At 37.3% G+C, this 24301-nt stretch overlaps 1 protein-coding gene and 2 pseudogenes across 4 annotated transcripts in view; all 3 read left to right on the top strand.

Annotated features, from left to right (window-relative positions):
• Nucleotides 1-7830, top strand: part of LOC143665999 (guanine nucleotide-binding protein-like 3-like protein) — a 36629-nt pseudogene extending 28799 nt beyond the window's left edge.
• The window catches only part of INPP4B (inositol polyphosphate-4-phosphatase type II B), a 934219-nt gene that overhangs the window by 179256 nt on the left and 730662 nt on the right, over nt 1-24301 (top strand). The gene's annotated exons all lie outside the window — the stretch shown is intronic.
• Nucleotides 8118-10312, top strand: LOC143666000 (guanine nucleotide-binding protein-like 3-like protein pseudogene; annotated as a pseudogene).

Here is a 24301-nt window from a genome sequence, read left to right on the forward strand (position 1 = left end):
CCCTTTTTGCAAGGGGATATAAAATGCTATGAAAATATGTGTAGATTTTTAAGTTATTGTTTGGGCTAGGAAATTTGATAAGTCCTCCTAATTTGAAAACACATATTTTTTCTATCTTCACTTTGTAGAACTTCAATCATCTGCATGTATATTGTTTCTATGTCTTCTTTTGAACTTATACTTTTTCTTCTTTTTTGCCTCTTTGCTGTTTGTTTTTGGGAAACTTCCTTGATGTAATTGTCCAAATTTTCTTTTGGTAATCATAGTAGATATTTATAGAAGCTTTTTTCCTATTTTGATTACTATAGCAGATTCTTCTTGTTTTACGCAGGCTATTTTATTTTAAGGTAGTACAGCTTATGGCTAAGAACACAAGCTCTGAAGGCAGATGGCTGGCCCAGGTGCACATATCTAGGCTTGGCCACTTACTGTGTGATGTTGGAGGTGTTTTTTATTTCTTTTAATTTAGGTTTTTTCATCTATAAGTAAGGAAAAACATCACTACGTTTTTACAGAGATATTAGGAGGATTCAGTTAGTTTATGTAAAACTCTCAGGGCAAACGTGGCATACAGTAAGCCCTAAATAAATGCTAGTTTTTTGTTTTCCTGAATCTCTCTGATTAAGATAATCTGTTTTGCTATTTATTTTCCACTAAAATTATCTTTTAATTTTCTTTACTATTACCTTTCTCTTTTATGCTACTGCTGGTTTTCAACATATGTATGAGGACTCTCAAATGTGTTCATATTTAACAGTATAGAACTAGACTTGTCATTCTAGATAGGTGGTATGTTTTTTTCTTTGCAACTATGTTTATAGAATTGTTTTCCACATCTGTCTCTCCTTTAAATAGAAAGTCTTATTGGAAGCTCTATAAATGAATGAGTCTTGCTAACTTTTTGGTCAAGAATCATAAATGCCAGAATAAGTAGTTGCTAACTTCAGTATCAGCAGTCTGGTTCTGAAGCAATTATTCTAGTCTTCAGAAGGAGACTTCTTGCTTTGTTTGGCCCAGGGGTAAAAGTTAAGCTTTTGGGGACTCTGCTTCTATGCCCTGGCAGGGGAGTGGGGCCCTCCTTGGTGTATAGCCTTTCTGTAGGCAGATTTTCACTTATCCTCCAAGTTCAGCATATTTTTTCTCTCCCAGCCACTATCCCTGCTGACTCATAGCCCAGAGCATGTCCAGGGTCTCATTCCCTGGATGCAACTTCCGTTCTATTTCATTCTTAACACGTTTCCCAGTCGTTTTCCACCGCTCGGGATTTTGATGATAACTTTTGACTGCTGAACCCCTGGTTTCTTTTATGCATTGTTTCCTTTTTGTTATTTTATCATTTTAATGGCACTGTTGTCTTGGAACAAATGAGGGGCAAACATATCTGCTTGTCCTTTAACTCATACAAGAATCTTCTATGTTAGTTAACTCATCCTTACTTTGCTGTTTTTACAACCCATCATTCATTTTACAAGCATCTTTTGAGCACACACAAATACCTCACTTGGGGCAAATGTTGGATTTATGTACCTATAAGATGTGGTCCTTGCCTTTGAGATACTTGCCCTTATTGTACATGAATGTTGAGACTGTATTTAATGATGAGGGGCCATTAGTTTAGGAGGAATGGTTAGAAAAAGAAAGTGGATGTAGAATCCTCTGTAAGTCTCCCTCATCATAAGATAATACTCTTAAGTTCAAAGATGACCTAAATTAGGAACAAATAATTAAGATACATTTTAAGTGGAGGCTGGCACTGCAGATGTTTTGGAAAGAAGATCTGCAGTGAGAACAATAGGATATATGCAATTCAAAAAGTAATTGGATAAAGGCATAAGTCATCAGTTGAGTGCCTTTTTGTTGGCTGTAGAAAGAATTAGAACACTGTGTAAGCAGAGAAGCCTTAGGTTGTTTTGGCCACATTGATGATTATTTTGCAGAGCAGCCTTAATAATAAAAATGATGTGGATAATGATATTAATAATGCTGATAGTTAACAATTATCAAGCACCTCTATTTGCCAGGAACTATATAGTACATTATATTTTTACACAGCCCTGATGAGGTAGATTCTGTTAAAATTCTCATCTTCAAGCTGAGGAATTGTATTTGAAAAGGAGAAGTTACCAAGGAAATTAAGAGGGACTTAACACACATTATCTTTTTAGTTTTATTTTTGTTTCCTATTGTGGAAGAACAAAACTATTTGTAAACTATGCATAAAGTATAAAGAATGAAAACAGCATTCTCTTGCATATCTTCTACTCAGGTTAGGAAGGAAAATGACACCATTTCCTTTGAAGCTCCTTGCGTAACATCCCCATTAGCATTCCTGTCTATGCTTCCTAACAAGTAAACTCTATCCTGGATTTTGTGGTTATAATTCTTGTTCCGGTTTGAAAGGATCTGTATACCTTAGAAAAGCCATGTTTTAATCCTAATCAATTTTGTGGGCGCAATAAGAATTCTTCTAATTCCTATTCGGTACTATAAATTGGAAATTTGAGTAGATTATCTCCACAGAGATGTGACTCGATCAATTGTGGGTATTAAACTTGATTAGATGGAGACATGTCTCCACCCATTCTAAGTGGATCTTGATTAGTTTACTGGAATCCTATCAAAGAAGAAGTATTTTGGAGAAAGCTTCAGAACACCTCAGAACCATGAAGCAGAGAGTCTACCAGCCAGCGACCTTTGGAGCTGAAGAAGGAAAATGCCTCCCCGGGGAACTTCATGAAGCAGGAAGCTAGGAGAGAAAGCTAACAGACTGTCTCCATATTCGCCACATGCCTTCCTAGTTGAGAGAGAAATGCCAAACTTCATTAACCTTCTTGAACCAAGGTGTTATCCCCTGGATTCCTTAATTTGGACATTTTTATGGACTTTTTAGTTGGGACATTTTCTCAGCCTTAAAGCTGTAGCAATGTGTTAAAATTTCCCTTTTTAAAAGCCATTCCATTTCTGGTATACTGTATTCTGGAAGCTAGCAAACTAGAACAATTCTGTTGCTTTTTCTTTATAGTTTTATCATACGTGTTTTTACCCTTAAACAATGAATTGTTCAGTTTTTCATGGATTTGAAGTTAGACAGATAAAATTATCCATGTTTATATGCTCAGTAACTTGCCCCCCAACATTATATTTCTGAGATTCATCCGTGTTCTTGCATACAGTTGTAATGCATTAATTTTCATTGACGTGTATGTAGTATTCCACAAAATTAAAATACCACAATTTACAGAGACCTGGGTTTGATTCCTGGAGCTTGCCCATGTGAAAAAAAAAAAAAAAACGTAATTTATTCATCCATTCTACTGTTGGATTGTTTTTGCCATTGCAAAGAATGCCAAATGAATATTCTTATGAAAGTTTCTCTGTGATATCTACCTAGGACTGAAATTGTTGGCTTAGGCACATACTTCCAGCCTAATAGATGATGCCAATTCCCAGTCTGTAATTCCACATTATATTCCTTCAAAGTTTTGGCCATTTTTATTGCTTCTATGAAGTGTTGCCATTTTTCTACTTAGATTGTTTGTCAATTTCCAAGTGATTTGTCGATGTGCTTTATATAGTCTTATGCTAATTTAAAATATTAAAAATATCATTTTCCAATTTGTGTTTTGAATTTTCACTTTCTTTATGATATACTTTGATAAAAAGAAGTTCTTAACTTTAATATAATTACTATATAAATTTTTTCCTTTATGATTTGGGCTTTTTATGTTTTATTTAAGAACTCATTCTCCAAACTAATATATTAAAGATATTATTCTTTCTTGTCTTCTGAAAGTTGTATGGCTTTGTCTTTTATATTTAGGTCTTTAATCCACACAGAATTTTTTTGTCGCAGTCTCAGTAGGGATCCAATTTGGTAATTATGATTTTCATTTTGTCCCAGCCTCTTTTAATGAAAAGTCCATCCTTTCTCTACTGATCTTCAATTCCCAGTATGTAATAAAGCAAATTTCCCTGTATCATTGATTCTAGGCCCTCTATTCTGCTTCTATCCTATTTATTCGTTACTGTCCATGTCATCTTAAATACTACAGCTTGATATTCCTAATATTTTATATATACAGTTTAAGCACAATGAGTTTTGATAACTTGTAATACATGTTCCCCTTTTTCTTTAGGAGTTTCTTGGTTACCCTTGTTCTTTTGTTTAAAGACATATTTTAGGGTCAGATCAATGAGGGTTTTCCAGAAAAAGAGAAGAAACAAAATGTGTGTTTGTGCATGTGTAAAGAGTTTTATTTTGAGAAAGTGACTCACATGATTGTATGGTCTGAAATGCTTGCAATTTGTAGGGCAGGACAGTGACTGTAAACTCAGACAAGAGTTGATGTGGTAATCTTAACAAAGAAGATACATATAAACAAAAGCAACCTGTTGATTTTTTTGCTAGAAATTGCATTGATTCTATAGATCAATTTGGGTAGAATTGACATATATTTGATATATAGTCTTCCAGTACATGAACGTGGCATATCTATCCATTCATTTAGTTCTTCTTTTATATTTTGAATGAAGCTTTTGCATTTTTTTCAGGAAGATGTTGCATATACTGTGTTAAATTTATCACTAAGAACATTGTGGTTTTTAAAAAATGTTATTTTAAAGCAGTATCTTTATTATATTTTATAACTCTTCTTGTTGGTGTATAGAAAGACAATTGAGTTTGGTATATTGATTTATTTTCAGCAACTCTGCTAAAACATTTTGTTAATCCTAGTGATAATATGTGCTTAGAACTGTACCTCGTATAATTGGTAATTAATATTCTTATTTTGTCTTTTCTGTGTGATTTTTGGAGTCACAGTTTCCTATGCATAATTAATTTAGAGTGCTTGCTTGGTGTTATTTACATTTTATGATTAGGACTTATAGCCTCTGAGGAAAATCCGTATAGATACATTTTCTTACTTGCAGAGCCCACACCCTAGCTTCTGCTGCAAGCATATTATTTTCTTTGTTTTGTCTTTAATCCTTTTGCTCTGTCATTCATTGAAATATGCACCCTGTTTACACTTCTGCTTTCTTGTTCAGTCAGTACAAACATTTATTGAGTTTCTATTGAGAATAGGTGCCTAGTCAAACAGTGCAGTTAGCACCAGAAACACATAGCTGCAGAAGACTGCTCCTGTCTTCCAGTAACTTAGCATCTGGTGGACTTTTGGGCAGATTTTTTCCTGATCAAGTCTTATATGTTATAAAGGATAACCTGCTTTCTTCTGGAAGCTCTGTTTCTGAAGCAAAACACTCAATGTGGGTGTTTCTGTATTTTTAATCTATGGATTTAAGCAGATTCTGTGGTGCTTTTTGTCAATGATCTTTTCTTCTTGGGGCATCTTGGGATAGTGGAAGAGTTAGATCAGTATTTTGCCAGAACGGACATTGTGCCTTCTAGTTTTGGGTTTGGTCACAGATGTAGTTATGGGAACATGGAAGTGGAGAGATGATTTGAGTACAGAGAAAGCTATTGATTGACTTTTGGTAATTTTTAAACCATGTGTTTCAGAAAATATCTTGGACACTTCATTTGCAGTTTTGAAAGTCAGAGCAGTGTTTACTTAACAGTTTGGGTAATGTTTTCGTGTCAATTCTTTACCTCAGATAAGGAGAAAATCCTTTCCCCTCTTGCTCTGTGTATCCTGAAAAGGCTGATATGCTTAGCCATGTGGTGATTTTTCCATCTTAGATGACTCTCAAGACATTTCCCATTCTAACATCAATAACAATATGGCTGAAGGATCTGTAACTTTTTCTGAGCCCATGGTAATGCTTTTCATTTCTTAAACTGTATCTTTGTGTGAGCTCAACTTAAAGCAGTTTCCCCTACCTAAAAAAAGAAAAGACTTTAGGAAAATGATTAAGAAAATTATCATACATTCATATGATGGAAAATTGTGCAGCATTTGAAAGCATTTTGAAAGAATTATTAATGTCAGGAGGAAATTCTCATGATAAAATGTTAAATTAATAAGGTAAACTGTGTTTATCCAAATTGTTAATATTTATTAACTCTGGGTTGGGAAATATGAGTGATTTTTAATATTCTTCATATATTTCTGTTTTTCCCTAAGTTTTCTGAAATTTTTATGTATTATTTCAGTAATTGGAGAGGTGTTTCTAATAGATAATACAAATTTATTTAAAAAAGGAAATGCACACATGCACACAAATATACAGTGAGGTGAAGTATGAGATATTATAGGATAATTAACCTTATAAACCTGAAATCAATCTTAAATGATTCTCCCTTGGTCTCTGCCATGTGAAGTTCCTTTTGGAATTTCCCATGCACCAGACAGGCATGGTGGGAGTTGAACTGGTATAAAGTAAGAACTCAGTGGCGGGCAAACTGAGAGCATCTGGGGAAGATGTCAGTGTTTGGGGGATTCATATTGGTAGCTGTTGGTATAGATAGCAGTCAGATGAATGAGTAAATCATTGAGAGTGAGTCTATATTAGAAAGAAGGTTTGTGGCTCTCAATTATAAATGAGAAGGAAGAAGAAAGGAAGGTTATTTTTAATTCCTAAGGACACAGCACAGAGAAACACGCTATCAGGGAGTTCTTCAATGGGAAGATATGGATAAGAAATGAATCTAGTCACTGAATTAGTTCAGAATAATCAAGAAGAGATCAAGGGGAGCCCAGGAGAGCGAACTGTGTTTCCCTACCACCCTCTCCTCTCAGATCCCTGCCAGAAGTGTAAAAAGAAAGTCAGCAGCTTTCAACCTACCTGCTTTTCAAGCTGATCATCATGGTGAAACTTAGACCCAAAAATAAAAGGTAGGTAAAGGCTTCTAAGCAAGAGGCCTGCAAAACAGAATGGAAAGCAAGCAGCCTCCAAAATGCCCTCCATTTTGAGCTTATTCACATCAATGATTATATCAAACAGGAGGTTGTATTAAAGCAGAAGAGGATAAAGAAGATGAGGTAGAAGCAGCAGACTGCCTGGGAGCAAGAGAGACACAGGCATAGAACCATTAAGAGCTACCATCAAGATGTCCTGAGATGCCTGAAGGAGTTTGAGCAAAAGGAAGAAGTTTTGCAGGAATTAAATATGTCTTCTCAGCTGGATGATAAGGCCATAAGAAAGGCTTATTACGAGGAGTTTAGTAAGGTGGTAGAATATTCTGATGTGATTCTGGAAGTCATGGATGCTAGAGACCCATTGGGCTGCCACTGCTTCCAAATGGATGAGGCTGTCCTGTGGGTGGAAGGCGATAACAAGCTCCTGGTCTTGAACAAGATTGACCTGGTCCCCAAGGAAGTTGTAGAGAAATGACTGGATTACCTTCAGAATGAACTGCCAACTGTAGCTTTCAAAGCTAACACCCAGCATTAGGTCAAAAACCCAAACTGTTGCAGTATGCCAGTGGAACAGGTCTCTGAGTCACTAAAAATCACTGCTGAAAAGCAAGGCCTGTTTTGGAGTTGAAAACCTCCTGAAGGTTCTGGGGAACTATTACTGCCTTGGTGAAGCATGTACCCATCTCAGCGTGGGGGTCGTGGGCCTTCCCACTGTTGGGAAGAGCAGCCTGATTGATAGTACGAAGCACAGCCATGTGTGCAGTATGGGAGCCCGTTCTAGTTTGCAAACTGCTGGAATGTGATATACCAGAAACAGAATGGCTTTTAAAAAGGGGAATTTATTAAGTTGCAAGTTTACAGTTCTAAGGCCTTAAAAATGTCCACATTAAAGCAAGGTAATGAAAATGTCCAAATTAAGGCACAACAAGAGGTTACCTTCATTCAAGAAAGGTAGATGAAGTTCAGAGTTTCTCTCTCAGCTAGAAGGGTACATGGTGATGTCTGTTAACTTTCTCTCTAGGTTTCTTGTTTCATGAAGTTCCCCTGGGGGTGTTTTCCTTCTTCATCTCCAAAGGTCTCTGGCTGCATGGACTCTCGCTGCTCTTTCCAAAATGGTTTCCTCTTAAAGGGCTCCAGTAAGCAAAACACCTTGGGTGGAGACACCCCTCCGTGGAAACCATCTGCTCAAAAGTTTCCACTCATAATTGGGTGGGGCACATCTCCATGGAAATAATAAAAAAGCTCCCACCCAACAATACTGAATGAGGATTAAAGAACTTAGCTTTTCTGGGGTTTATTACAGAGTCAAACTGGTACAGAGCCATTCCTAGGATCATCAAGTTCATGCAGAAGGTCTACATGGACAGATTCTTCAGGCTGCTGGATGCTCCAGGTATTGTCCCAGGACCTAACTCATCATCTCACAACTGCTTCTATTGGCTGACCCAGTGACCCTGGTAGAGACCATCCTACAGTGCTGCAACCTAGAGCAGATTTCCCACTATTATGATATATCTGGGTTCCAGACTCCTGAGCACTTTCTGGTTGCAATGGCCCATCAGATGGGGAAGGAGAAGAAGGGAGGCATATACAATCAGGAGCAGGCAGCCAAAGCTGTCTTAGCTGACTGCTTGTACGGGAAGATCAGCTTCTATACACCACTACTGTCCACCATACTTTGCCTGCCCATCTCAGTAAGGAGATGACTGAGGTCTTTGACACTGAGGATACCAAGCAGGCCAATGAAGATATCATGGAATGCTTGGCCACTGGAGAATCTGATGAACTGTTGGGTAAAAAGAACTTAGTCGAAATGAAGATCAAGTGGCTCCATTCCCTGATGCTGAAAATAGCAGACATCATTGAAAACAAAACCACCATGTATAAGATTGGAGATCTCACTGGGTATTGCACCAGTCCAAACCATCATCAGGTGGGGTGGGCTAAACACAATGTGGACCACCACTCCAAAAACTATAACATTATGGACATCTGTGCAGTGGACTGGTGCCCAGTGCTACAGGAGATCATGAAAACAGACCCCTTGCAGCAGGGCCAGGCTCTGGTATCTGCCCTGAAGAATAATAAGATGCAGAAACATACAGGTAAAATTGCGTGCAAGCTGTCTGATTCTGTGATGTCTGTCCTCGACCTCTAGGGCAACATTCATTTCACTGCTGGTAACTGATCTCACTGTCCGCAGCTCCAATGGGATGGAGCAATATGGATGAAATGAATTAGTTTGTCTCTTACTGAAGCTTCTGCATATTAAAAGAAAAGCACCCCATTGTGTTCCGTGTCCCCTCTATTCCTTCAGTAAAAATAGTTCGAAGAAGCTGGAGTACACTTTCCTCAGTGCCTACTCTCTGCTTTACAAGAAAGAAATAAAAGAAATATCAGTAGGAAAAAAAAAAAGAGAGAAGAAATCAAGAGCCATGTTACTGGCAAGGATGGATATAGGTTAATTAGATGTCTTGATGCTGAAGTACCACACTATCGTCTTTTTCATTCCTGTATAATCTACTGCCTTTGCCAGCCCCTCCTTACACACACTAGGGTAAAATTCATCCTGGAGTCTGATTAGTGGACAATGTGCCAATGCTATAAGCAGAATCTCATTTTAATGGCTGCTGTTATAATCCCTGACCCTTTAGTATGAAGCCATTTTCTTAATATGGTGAATTACCCATAGAAAAATGTATCGATGAATTGCTAAAATCAAATTAAATTAAGCAAAAACCCTTAAAGAACAGCAGTATTTAAAAATCCCTCTCTGTACAGTGGTAAATTGCCGAAATGAAGTCTTTGATGATTTGAAATTAAGCTTTGGTGATAAAACTAGTAAGGCATGTCCTTTCTTATATATCTGATCTTGGATATATCACTTCAATATTCTGAGTCTCTACTTCCTCTGTACAAAATCAAGATATATTTTGCCCACACTATGAAGTCTAAAGTCAAAAAATAATTATGTATGTGAAAGTACCTGGTAAATGATAAAGTTTTATATAAATGTTTAGTGTTATCAAATGTAGGCAGGTTTCTAAAAGAAAGATGGAATTTTGTATTAAGCATTGAAAAGTGGGAGTGGGTGAAGTATACTCTTTCACTAGGGAGTTCGTTTGGGACATTGGGCCTAATATTTCTCCCATTCAAAGTTTGACATGAGAAAGGAGAATATTCTGTACCATATAGATGTCAATATTTATATAAATGAAAAATTAAAAAAATAAAGTAGATCAATATTCAATCAAGTTAATTGTATCAGTTTTCTCTCCCAGTTTGTGTTTCTTTTTTCGGTACAGGCCCACTGACTTTGAAAGTATATCTATTAGAACTTTTTCAGAAGCACTGCCCCTCTAACCTTCCACAGAACATTCAAGGGTTACCCAGTAGGAGAAGCAGCAGAACCAAGAAAAAAACTCTGGACACTCAAAACTCAAAGTTTAGTCTCATATGTATCTTAGAAAGACCTTTTTCTGTTCTCTTATATTGGCATTTTTAAGCTTTCTTTTAAGCGCAAGAATTATAAAAATTTAAATGAAATAATATCTTAGCAATATCTTGAATGGCTTGAAATGAAGATACATTCTTGAACTTATTAATATTTGCTTTTAATTTGCCAAGTGCTTGTACAGCAATTATATTTACTTGATATTTACCAATTTTTCTCTTATATTTCTATTTGCCTTTATATGTGTATGTGTCTTTTTTTTCCCCCTTCATCTTGACAGTAGATTTTTTTTTGGAGGGCAGTTGCTATCTCTAATAGATTTTTTTAATCCCTTAAGCACCACCATGGTATTTTACCCTAAGCAGAGTGTGGATATAGATTTGTCATTGGCAATTGTAATTCTGAACTACTGTTGCATAAACTGAGGCACAGTTGATTGCTCAATTTCATAAAATAAGGTGGTAATGTGCATAGGAATGGAACCCAGAATATGGGATTGCTAGTCATCCTGAACCTGAAATTTATTTTAATAGATTTTATTTTCAGAACAGCTTTAGATTTGCAGCCAAATTGAAGAGATAGTACAGGGTTCCCATGTACCCTCCTTGCACTTAGTTTTCCCTATTATTAACATCTAACATTAACATGGTACATGTAATACAATTAATGAACCAATATTGGTACATTAGTTATTAACTGAAATGCATACTTTATTTTCGAATTTCCTCAGTTTTTACCTAACATCCCTTTTTCTTTTCCAAGATCCTATCCAGAATACCACATGACATTTAGACTTCATGTTTCCCTAAGCTCCTCTTGACTGTTTCAATTTCTCAGACTTTTCTTGGTTTTGATGACCTTAACAGTTTTGAGGAGTAATGGTCAAGCATTTGTAGCATGTCCCTCAATTGAAATTTATCTGATGTTTTCATGATTAGGTGAGTTATGGGTTTTGGGGAGGAAGATCACAAAGATAAAGTGCCTTTTTTCTCATGTCATATCAAGGATATGTACAAGCAACCTGATTTATCATTGTTGATATTGACCTTGATCAATGGGTTGGAGTAATGCTTGTCAAGTTTCTCTCCTGAAAAGTTACTTTTTTCTCTCTCTGCTTTTCCATACTGTATCCTTAGAAGGATGTCACTATGCATAGCCCACACTTATGGAGTGGGAAATTATGTTCCACATCCTTTAGGGTGGGGTGTCTATATATATTAGTTAGAATTTGTCTCTTATTTCCCAATTATTAACTTATTCAATCATTTATATCAGTATGGACTCATGAATATTTACTTTATACTTTGGGTTATAATCCAATGTTACTTTATTTTGTTGCTCAGAATTCTTCTATCTTTGGCCAAGAGGAGTTGTTTCACTTGGGTCCTGTGCCACTTTGATATAGTTCCATCTCCCAGTATACCCCAGAGTAATCTTGGCAGAAGATAAAAAAGTATTTGCAAAGTCCCCTTGAGGGACTGGGAAAAAAGGTGGAAATATTAAACTTCCCCAACTGGGGAAGACCTGGTATTCTCACAAGCTTTGGGGACTGAACATTTGATGAACCAGATCCTCAGTCTTGGGGTTCGTCCCTATGAAACTGTCCTGAAAAAGAGAAGCTAAGCCTATTTACAAGAATGCCTAAGAGTCACCCCCAGAACCTTTTTTGTGGCTCAGATGTGGCTTCTTTCTCTAAACCAACTGGCAAGTGAGCTCCCTGCCCTCCTGCACTATGTGGGACGTGCCTCCCAGAGGGGTAAATCTTCTTGCCAACGTGGGACATGACTCCTGGGGATGAGCCTGGACCTGGCATCATGGGATTGAGAAAGCCTTCCTGACCAAAAGGGGAAAGAGAAATGAGACAAGATACGTTTCAGTGACTGAGAGATTTCAAATGGAGGTTATTCTTATGCAGTATACAGATATCCTTTTTCAGTTTTTTGTGTATTATAGTAGCTAGAGGGTAATACCTGAAACTGTTGAACTGTAATCCAATAGCCTTGATTCTTGAAGATGAATGTGTAACTATACACCTTTTTTTCTTTTTTGGCATGGGCAGGCACCAGGAAACAAAACAATTATATAGCTTTTAAGGTATGACTGTGTGATTGCAAAAAGCTTGGAACTGACAGTCTCTTTATCCAGTGTATGGATAAAGATCAGATGAGTAAGAAAAAAAGAGAAAAATAAATAAATAATAGGGGCATTATTATACTTTTTTATTTTTTTATTTTTTTGGGGTAATGAAGATGTTTAGAAGTCAATTACGAAGATGAATGCATAGCTCTATGATGATACTGTAAACCACTGATTACATACTTTGGGTGATGTTATGGTATGTAAATATATAATATGTCTCAATAAAATTGCATTAAAATATATAGTTCCAGCAATTTGGGGTTTTTGAGCAGTTCCTTACTTTCTGGCACTGCAAGGTGCTCTAGGCTCATCTCTAGTCTGACATTCTTTTTATTGGATAATGGTATTAGAAACTGTGTTAGTTAGATTCAGTTGCCAACTTGGCCAGGTGAGCATACCTAGTTTTGTTGCTGCGGACATAAGCCGATGGTATGTGAACCTCATCTGTTGCTGATTTACATCTGCAGTCAGCTAGGAGGCGTGTCTGCTGCAATGAGTGACGTTTGGCTTAATTGGTTGGTGCTTAAATGAGAGACCACAGTGTAGCACAGCCTAAGCAGCTCGGCATTCCTCATCTCAGCACTTGCAGCTCAGCCCAGCCCAGCCCTTGGAGATGCAGAAAGAAATCACCCTGGGGAAAGTTGTTGGAACCCAGGGGCCTGGAAAGAAGGCCAGCAGAGACCATCCTGCGCCTTCCCACGTAAGAAAGAACCTCAGTGGAAAGTTAGCTGCCTTTCCTCTGAAGAACTAACAAAATAAATCCCCTTTTATTAAAAGCCAAACCGTTTCTGGTGTGTTGCATTCCAGCAGCCAGCAAACTAGACCAGAAACCAAGGTTTGTGCTTGTTTCTATGAGTGTGTCATTTTTTAGGCCTAACAAAGCAAAGAAACATGTGTCTGAATTCTAAGTTTCTAAGCACACACACACACATAAATATTTCTGCTTATAACCATCTTTATCTAAAAGGAACGTGAGTTCTTACTTATGACGCCAACTTAATCCATTGCCACATGAATAACTCTAGCTTTCTTCACTTATCTTTAAAAATTCTAATATACATGTATAGCTTATCAGAATTCTTAGCCTGGACCCTCTGAGAAACAGCTTTATCAACTAGAATATAGTGCTTATGTGCATTTTCTTTTGTCTTCAGTTTTACAGGTGATTTCCAAAGTTACTTAGGCCAGCCCCTCTTCACCCCTCCCATTTGACTGAGGTTCTTAGATACATTTATAATATATTTAGATTCTTTTGGCATAGACTGCATGACTTTCTGGGATTCCCCAACTTCTGGAGTATTTGTTTCTTAAAAAAATTCGAATGCATTAAAGTTATTCTTTGAAATATAAAGTTGTATGGATTTTGAAAAATATATCATGTCATGTAGCCACTAATAAATAATCATATTGAGTAGTTTCAACACTGTAAATCCTCTGTGTTTCATCTATTATCGCTTTCTGCCCCATCTCAACAATTGGAAAATGCTGATCTTTTTAACATCTCTATAACCTTGGCTTTTTCAGAATATTATATAAGTGGATTGTCTTTAGATTTCTTTAAGAATGTCTTCTTAACATTACTTCTTAAGTAGAATCTGTGTCTTGCCACTCTTCAGGTGTAATCCACTGTTTTTATATTGGAGTTCTGTCAATGTTGTGGCATTTGGGGAAGGAGTTATTTTATAATCTTATGGTTAAATCCACGTTTTAGTGGGCCTATGTCCCTGGTCTGTGACTGTCACAAGTGTTTCTTAGTTCCTTTTTTGCTCTCAATTTAGGTGCTAGGAAGTCCAGAGAGGGATGGGGTTGGTTAACTGTCCTTACCCCAGGTCAGATAAAGCGCTGGTAAGGTCTATTCCATCATGAAGTAGGGTCTTTGCTGTGAAGAATGTTCTGGATGCATTGCTTTTTCTTTTTCAATTCGACAAGTTTTTGTGGGTGGATACATTTCGTAAGAGTAAGTTTTCTATTCCCTTGCCAGAAACACAAGTTTTTTGTTTGTTTGTTTTGTTGCTTTTTTTTTTTTTTTAATTGAATCAGATCTTCACAGTGAGAACCTGCTGGAATACCTGGATATAGGACTCACGAATGTGTGGCAGCCCTCCTCCCCCTCAAACTCAGCCTCCAGGAGTTTCTCACTGTCAGCCTAATTCATGCACAGTCTCCAGCAATTCACTGAAATTAGTACTGTAATGTTTCTGCCGATTATGATCCAGCAGCTTCTGCTTCAGGTAAACTCTCCTTGGCTGTAATTTGTCTGCATTTGTTTATCTTCCCAAACAGGGGCTGCCAGTTTATCCTGTAACCTCAACTCTTTGATTCATCTAAGGAAAAGAATTGATTTTCAGTTGGTTCTGCTTTTTTGCTTGTTGTAAGCATGGGGGTGATGACTTTCAGCTTTTTGCATGTGGGAGTTGGCACCAAAAGCCCGTAGCATCTTTTTTTTAGCCTTAAAAGTCTTGAAATAATATCTTTTTCTTATAAACTATTTGTCTCATCTTCTTTGCAGTCCAGTGATGCACCTTTACCTGCTTTGCACTTTTCTATCATTCCTCTCACTTCACTCCACATTGACAATTTGCCACCCAGAATCTAGCACACTAGGTGCCAAGCCTATCTTAGTAACTGGTAAGAAAGAAGCGGGGAGGATTGGGAGAAAGCAGGTGATGTGGTACATGAAGTGTTATTGCACTCTCTTTTTTCGCTAATGCATAGTTTCTGCCATTTTAATGTTTAGGAGAGTACACAGAGGATTATAAATTTCTGTTCCTCATAACCCCAATGTAGCAAAATATGGTCTTTAAAAAATTCATCTTCCACAAGAGATACATAAAAGTGAAATCAGAGCTTAAAACTACGAGAGAAGAGAAGAAAGGAAACCAGGTCAATAAAAATTGTCTATGCATGGTGCTTCAGTGCTCTCCATAACATAAATACTACCAATATGGATTTAATTTAAAATAAGGTTGCCTTAACAAAAGGTTAGCAAGACAAAAGGAGGGAATAAGCTATTATAGCTGAACCAGTGACCAACATGTAAAGCGGTGACCTTCTGTAGTATTTCTTTCAAGGGCAGTAATTGAATTCTTATTGTTCAATGCTTTACTTTCTTGTGGAAAGTTCATTTTAGTGCAGCTTTCTATTTTACTCTTATAGTTAATATGCTTAATACTGCAATACCAATGGTGCAGCTGTTAAATGAAGAATTACATCCAGTTTGTAGAGATTCTTTCCCAATGGATATATGGGTTTGCATTGCAATGGCTTTCATCCAGTCTCTGAGTTTTCACCTCTGGTTGTTCTGTACTTCTTTCATTTCACTTAGTTACAGATGGTAAATGATCGTCTAATCCAACCGTAACCATGCCCTTTGTATTTGTCTTGTCTGTGTCAATAAAAGGCCTGGGTATCTGTGTTGGTTGGAATCCCACCACTTACTAAAATGACCCACTCCAGTATTGAAACACCCTGACTGTTCTGAGGTTATTTCATGTAGAGCCAAAAGCTGTTGCCTCCTGTTTCTATTAAGATGGAATGAGGGGCTACAGTAGAACCTGTGTGAAGGGCATGAGCCTCGACTTTGGGATTAAGACTGAGAAGATGACTTATCCACAGAGGTGAACTGGTGAGGGACAGAGTGCAAGTCTCCTTACAATGTGGAGGGAGCGGTGCTTGCATAGTCATTCCCATAGGATGAAGTTTTAAATGAACCACTTCCTTCCTCCTGCTCTCCTGAAACTCTTTTACACTCACGCCAAACTCCACCACTACCTTTTTAAAAATCTGCCAAGTTTCGAGAAGAACATACATGCCCAGAAAGAACAATAGCAGTAACACTGTTCTTGGCATAGTATTTTGTGGCTTCCAAATTCAGTGAATGTTCTGAGATTGATTTCTCTAAACAGTCTAAGATCTTAAGATAAATGAGCTTGCTGGCACTTTCTATATTCTCATTAATTTTATATTCATAACCAAAAATGAAACAATTACACAGTTTGTGATATCTTTATGAGAAGTATATTAAATTCAGATTCAGTCTAGACAGAATCAAATTTTGGTTTGAATGGAAACTTCTAGAATATATTAATGGTTTAACTGCATAGAGCTCAATGTGTGTATCCTTGGCATATATCAAGTCAAGTAGAACTTTGCTTTTCTGTCTGTCTTCTTCCCTTACCGTTTTGTATTTTGCTTAAATTCTCTTGATTTTATCCCTGAAAGTACATCTAAATCTATCCTCTTCTCTTAATTCCCTCTACTGCTCAACCTTAGTTCGAACTCTCTTTGCTACTTATCTGGAATTTTGTTCAATGTTAGAGATAAGAAAACCTGCTTGCTTTTATCACACATGAAGACTTAGATACTTAGATCTATGGAATTGAGAATACTAAATGGTGCAAATGATGTTTACCTTAAAGAAAAGATGTAATTCTGTCTAAACTGAACCTGAGCTTATTAAGCTGTCATTGAGGTACAAGAAATTTTCCTATTCTTTCTTTCTTTCTTGTGACTATAAAATTAATGATATTTATTTAATAAATTTAAGCACATTTTTCTGAATTGTGTTGCAAGTTTGGGACACCTGTTTGGGCTTGTTTTCTCGTTTAGTTTCCTCCAGGTTTAGTCTCTTCTTTTGTTTGATTTCCTTTTCTTCTCTCTGCCAGTCTGATCCAAATTCACTGCTCAATTTAAATATCTGTTTCTGGTTTTGTTTGCATCTTTCCTGCTCTCCTTTTATTCCCTTACTCTCTGTTCATTTTTGTCTTACTACCATCAAGACTCTAGATTCCGGTTCTTTAAAAATCCAGTGCAATCTTCTGATGTTTTAGAGGGAACATGGACCAAACTCTCATGCCTTCAATCACTCTTTTGTAGTCTATGAACATGGAATGTAGGAAAGGAGAGGCAGAATACCATGCCTATATTGACGTAAAATTTGCTTATGGTGGCAAAACATACTAAATAATAATAATAGCTGTGAATCACAGATTTTTAGAAAGGTTGGAAACAAAAATTTTCTGTCAGTAAACATTTATCGATAGTATGTCATTATCTTTTCTCATGTATTTCTGTGGTCTGTTATTGATGATTTTAGATGTTGTAGATTCTTGTAAAGCTCAGATTATGTGGAGGTTGTAGTCCACAAGTTTATTTATACATAACTTATTTGGGATTCATCATACCTTATGTAATTAAAACACTGTTACCATTGGTAATTTCCTAGATTAACCACAAAATACTATTCAATCCATTGTAAGGTATCTAAGATATAATTTTAATACTATCAGTACTGGTAATCAGCATTTATAAAATTGTCTTAGAGAAAAATTCTTGATTTTGTCTAAGGATGCCAAGGCTATTTGGCTGTGGTCCTGTGAATGACTCAGTTAGGAAGAGGTTTGGCCATGGGTCACTTAAGAATCATATTAACTGTATTTTACACACAGAAAGTTGCCTTCCTGCTTATAATAAAGAAAGTAATTTGGTGATTCAAATAACTCGCAGAAGCTACAGAGATTCTGGTGCTCATGGGGCCTGAGCAAGGATAAATGCTCTGAGTGCAGATCCTCTGTCATCTGTTTGCACATATAACCCTATCACGCCCAATATTAAAGGTCAAATGTCGACCGCACGTAAGGTACATCATGGAGAATTCAGTGGGCAGCAAGTCCCAAATAAGCTTAGACCTATAAAAAAAATGACATAACAAGTGAACATAACCCTGCGCAACCGTGGAAGGCAAATTGCATAGACCTCTTTCTACAGTAGTGATTCCCAGCAAGGTAGTTGTGGTAAGCCCCTTCCCTGGTCAGAATTACCTACGAAGATTTTTCAGTCCTCCCACCTGCTTTAATTCTTAGAGCTCCTTCCTCCAACCCTAACACATACTCAGCTGAAAATCTCTACTGTGGTGCATCACTGGGGCTGATGGGAGTTCTCACACATACGGAGTGGGAGAAAGTTCTCGACCTATTGGCTTATAAGCACATGGGTGATAAGAGGTCAGAGACCTATGTTGGAATAGGTTGAGATATTTCAGAATCTGTTAAGTAACTTGTCAATTTTTCAAATAATAAAGGAGAAATAACAAGCCTCCAAAGAAATCCTCATCTTTTGGCTTTACTTGTAACCAGTGTGTCTTTGGACAGCTAAAGTTACTATATTACCTGCACTTGGAGAAAATAAAATTGTGAATAAAGAAGAAAGGGTATGTATGTTTGAAGCTGATGGTTCAATAATAAGCAAAGACTGAGAAGAAGAAAAGAGAGCAAACATTTACTGAGTATTTATGCTCAGCCAGGGACTTTCACACACATCATCTCCTTTCAACTTGCAACTGTTCTGTGAATTTGTAACATCCCATTTTCTACATGTGAGTACACTGAGCTTCATTTAAAAATATTTAGACTAAATCATATTTAATATGATTGTAATGGCCCTCGATATGTGTGTGAGACCTGGGAAGTTACATAGGGCCCTGTTGCTTATAAAGGTACTGCACTTGGTTTATAGCGCAGCTGTCACCATCTTCAATTTATTAATAATGTTTGAACAAGGGAGCTCATGTTTTCATATGCACTGGGCCTCATAAATTATGTATTTGCTCCTGCTGGAAGGCCATGTTAGGGCTATTCAGAGAGCTTCCTTAAAGGACAAAACATTGAAAACTCCTAAGCCATGTAAGGCAGGCTCAGCAAAGGAGAGATGCTCCAGGGCTGGCACAGCAAGAGCTTTGCATCCTGGAATTAGGATATTAAGCCTGGGGGACAGGCCTCTTCAGAAGCAGATCGTTGCCTCCTGTGATAGTATAAGTTTCTTGATGCTGATGTGGTTCGATTTATCGCATTAGTTTTCTTTTCCTGGGTAACAAATGACCACAAACTTAGCGGCATATGACAGCATACACTTACTATCTCAGTTTCATGGCTCAGAGTTTGGGTCTTATCCAGCTCAGTGGGATCTTCTTTTCAAGCTGCAACGTTTGACTGGGCTGCATTCTTTCTAGATCTCAGAGTCCTTTTCTAAGTTCAGGTGTTTGTTGGCAGAGTTGAGTTTCTTGTGGCTATAGGACTAAGGCTATAGGACTAAGTCCATCAGCTCCTAGAGGCCAACTGCAGTTCCAAGCTATGTAACCTCATCACAAGTAGTTCAAAATATGGCTATTTGTTTCTTCAAGGCTAGTGGAAGAGTTTCTCTCCTCAGTCTACTAAGACAGAGTCTTATATACGGTAATAGAATCCTAGGAGTGACATCCCATCACCTTTGCCATATTCTTTTGGTTGGAAGCAAGTCAGACATTCTGCCCATACTCAAGGGAAGAAGTTTAGAGAAAGATCTTAACACCAGGAGGTTGGAAATGATGGAAAATCACCCTAAGGTCTGTTTGCCACATATAAAGTCCCCAGTTGAAAATTACTTTGCCTAGGTGGGCCTTTCCTTTCACAGATACTGCTAAGGCCATCAAACTTTTAACACTAATCCAAAATAGATAAAGGGGCCGATATGGAGACCATAGGGAGATGCTCCCCCCACTGAACCAATATCTTATATATTTCTTTAATTTTTTTTTAATTATTTCAAGAATAGATTAGATATAAAAATGAGTCTTTAGAATGAGAGAAGCAATCACTTTTACTGGAAACTTGGTAATTCAGTTCTCTGCTTTTTTTCTGAGCTCTCTATTGATGCAGTTTGGCAAAAACCCTTCCTAATTGGAATCTGGGTTTCCCTCATTCACCTAGTATATTCTATAACTCACTCTTGGCAACTTCTCATACTCAAAGGGGCTAGTGCAAGTGATGGGTTTTCCAACTTCCTTAGCTTCCCAAGGAATCAGACATTGCTTTGTGCTGTATCCTTCTTACTTGTGGCAGTTTGAAGTGTTTTATACCCCGGAAAAATGTTCCTAAGTTTAATCCATTCTTGTGGGTTTGAATGCATTGTAAGTAGGACCTTTTATTGAAATTACTTCAGTTAAGGTATGGCCCACCTCATTTAGGTTGGGTCTTAATCCTATTTTACTGGGGTCCTTTATAAACAGAGTAAAATTCAGTCAGAGTGAAGAAGCCACAGGAAGCAAGAAACCAAACATCAACAGAACCAGTAAAAGAAGAGAGAAAACAGGAGCTACTGCCAAGTGCCTTGCCATGTGACAAGCAAAGATTACCAGCACACCAGTCTTTGGAAACAAAGTGTTACTCTGATGATGCCTTCATTTGGACTTTTTTTCCAGCCTCAAACCATGAGCAAATAAATTTCCATAATGTAATCTGACCCATTTCATTGTATTTGCTTGAGCAGCCTAGGAAACTAAAATATTATGCAAAAAAGAGTCCAACTTCATCACTACCTGGGAGCTTGTTAAAATGCAGAATCTCAGGCTCCATTCAGACCTACTGAACAAACACACTTTAACAAGGTCCTGGATAATTTACATGCACATTAGCATTTGAGAAGCACCACATTATACCACGTACTGAGCAGCACAACTTCCTGAATGGGCTGCACTCAACTTGTTTTTTCTTGGCCAGAGCAAGTGGGTAATAGGCCTTAGCTCACAGCTGGTAACAAATCTTGACAAGAAATAGTAAGAGCACATCAAACTGCTTTAAATTAATATAAGTCTCCAGGTTAAGACAAATTACATCCTTGGGGTACAGAAAGAATTTATAGCTATGATTAAGGAAGCATTGCCAGTAATTTGTGAAAAATCACAGGGAACCGGAGAGGTGCCATTTTTTTCAAAGAAAGAAAAAGATGAATTCTGGAAATTACTGAGTAGTGAGCCTGATGGCAATTTCCTACAAAATTCTAAAAAGAATTATTAAACAGGTAACTTGTTAATTCTTAGAACTGGTGATCACCAGGAATCATGCCGAATTAACCTCATTTGTTTTTTTCATAATGTGTTTCTAAGACTGGTAAGCCCAGGGAATGCTATAGGTGTGATAGTTGATTTCACATAGCTGTTTACAAAGTGTCTTAAGAGAGCCTTATAGACCATATGCTAAAGTGTGGCACAGATAATAGTTCAGGCAGAAGAATTCATGGCTGGTTGAATGATTATCTTGAAGAGTTGAATCACAACCAATTTGAGGAAAGAAATTGATAGCGAGTTCTTCTGTCAGGGTTTTATTATAGAAGCAGAACTCCTAAGAGTAATGTAGAATAATGGTATTATTATAGAGATTTGATCTTATTTCCTTATGGGAACTGGTTAAAGGGTTCTGTAAGGTTGCTGCTTTTGTGTTTGGTGCTGGGCCTGCTGTCAGCAGGGTTGGCATTCAAGAAGGAAAGATGGATGTGAAGCGGAGGAAAACAAGGGCAAACTGGAACTTGCAAGGTTGGTTTGGAACCTGCTTCAGTCTCTCACCTCCTCCAAGTTTCCAGTTTCAATGATGATGCAAGTGTCCAACAGGAAAAGCTACATGTTGTTACAAGAAAATATTAGACAAGAATACCATTTGTGGGAGTTTATAAGAGCAGTTTAAAATTCATAAATCAGGCAGCATCCAAACTGTGTGTGGAAAGGAGTTCCACCGAGGGAGTGGAAAGGGGAAACTAAGTGAGAAAATGTTCTGATTGGAGGGGTTCTTAAGTCTCCATTTTGCACTCCGTTCTTACAGAGTGGGAAGCAGATATACATTGATTATTATGGTATGCTTATCTCTCCTAGACCGAAACTAGCTTAGTCACCAGGTATTGCTTATTTGCAATTCTATATGGGCATTCCATTCTTCCTTTTTCTTGGAAAGCTCCTGCAAGTCAATTGTTTTGTTTTTATTTCCATGGTCAGGGATCAGGAATTGAACCCAGGTCTCTGGCATGGCAGGCGAGAATTCTGCCACTGAGCCACCGTCACAACGCCCAGTCCATTGTTTCCATCTTCTGGAAAATTCTTTCTTGGAAAGGAATCCCCCACAACAATGCCCAATGCAAGCAGCTATTTTATTTTACTTAGCCTGAGCAAGCTGAAGGAGCCTTTGCCTTCCAATGAAGTAAGCCAGCAGCTACACCCCTGGCCAGCATATATATATGGCTGCTGCTTAGCTTCTGCTTTCCAACCTCATCCAAAATTTTCTTAGCTCAGAATCTTAAGGAAAGGAATTCTGGGAAATGTACTTCAGGGTTATGTGAGTTGATGCAGTTCAAAGTTTCTATAGCCACAGAGCTCTGTCCTTGGCTCTGCCCTGTGAATTGTTTTTAATTGTGCAAAGATGTGAACGATAACATATGCAGAATTAAAGGAAATCTCAGTATGCTGACTTATCCTTCAAGTGTCACATTAATCGTGACAGGCCCTTCTTGACCACCTCAAAAACGAGCATCTCAACCTCTTTTACCTGTATGTATTCATAATTTTTCTATACTTTTTTATAGTACCTACTGTGGTCATTAGGTTCAAGTGTCAACTTGGCAAGGTGATAGTGCCTAGTTCTGCTACTGTGGATTTGAATCATTGGCTTTTGAAACTCATCTATGGCTGATTACATCTGCCATCTCTAAGGGGAATGCCTTCCTCAATGAGTGATGTTTGATTTAATTCATGGGAAGCTTAGAAGAGAGAGCTCAATGCAGCGTAGTCCCGGCAGTTCAGCATACCTCATCTCAGCACTCACAGCTCAGCCAAGACCTTCGGAGATGTAAAAAGGAATCACCCCAGGGAAAGCTGTGGAACCCAGAAGCCAGGAGAAAAGGCCGACAGACATCACCCTGTGCCTTCCCATGTAAGACAGAACCTCAGATGAAAGTTAGCTGCCTTTCCTCTGAAGAACTGTAAGTTTTTAACTAAATCACCCTTTATTAAAAGCCAATCCATCTCTGGTGTGTTGCATTCTGGTAGCTTTAGCAAACTAGAACACCCAGTATGATGTTTCATATAGTTATTGATTTATTTAAGATTTTTCAACCCCGTCAGAATGATCTATGATAGCAACGGCATTGTCTATTTGCTCATGGTTCTATCCTCAGCACCTAGAATGGGCCCTGGCACATAGAAGGTCCTCAATAAATAGTTATTGAATAAATCTATAATCTATAAATTAATAAGAGTAAATGCAACATCCTTAAAGAATTAAAAAAAAAAAAACAACCACAGAGGTAGAGAATGAAAGAGTAATTAAGAATAAGTGATGAACAAAAAAAAAAACTTGTGGCTTATGTTGATGATTACGCAAATGGGAAGTCAGGGTATTTGAAAGTTAATGTATGTTTTAGCTGCATTAGAGGAAACAAAGGAGGTATTATTCTCGTTGTGGCCTGTATGGAAGGACAAGGAATACCATACCTTAGCAATATCCACACTCTAAAGAAGAATTACTTGATGTCACTTGATGCAGAAAAATCATTTGATCATATATGTGATATTTTACCATGATTAAAAACCCTCAGCAAACTAGGAAGAGACAGGAATTCCTCAACTTGGTAAATAATATCTACAAAACACCTGTGACTAATCATATTTAATAGTGAAAAACTGGATGTATTCTGCTAATATTGAGAACAAGGAAAGGATGTTCATTATTACTGCTACTATTTAACATTGAACCATAAGTCAGAGCTAGCACAAGAAGACAAGAAAAGGAAATAGAATGTATGCAGATTAAGAAATATTTGTTCACATATAGCATGAGTATGTAAAATCACAAAGAAGAGACCTGGAAATAAAAGGCAATTATGGCAAAGTCACAAGATATAAGGTTAATATACAATAGTCAATTCTTTATTATGTAATAGCAATGAGCAATGGGAATCCAAAATAAATATAAATATATATATATCTTTAGAATAACAGCAAAGAATACGTAGGCATAAGTCTATCAAAATATGTATAGTACTATATGTGGAAAAGTAAAAAAAAATTGATTAAAAACATATTAAAGAGCTA

The sequence above is a fragment of the Tamandua tetradactyla genome, chromosome 22 (assembly GCF_023851605.1).
Source record: "Tamandua tetradactyla isolate mTamTet1 chromosome 22, mTamTet1.pri, whole genome shotgun sequence".
Lineage (NCBI taxonomy): Eukaryota > Metazoa > Chordata > Mammalia > Pilosa > Myrmecophagidae > Tamandua > Tamandua tetradactyla.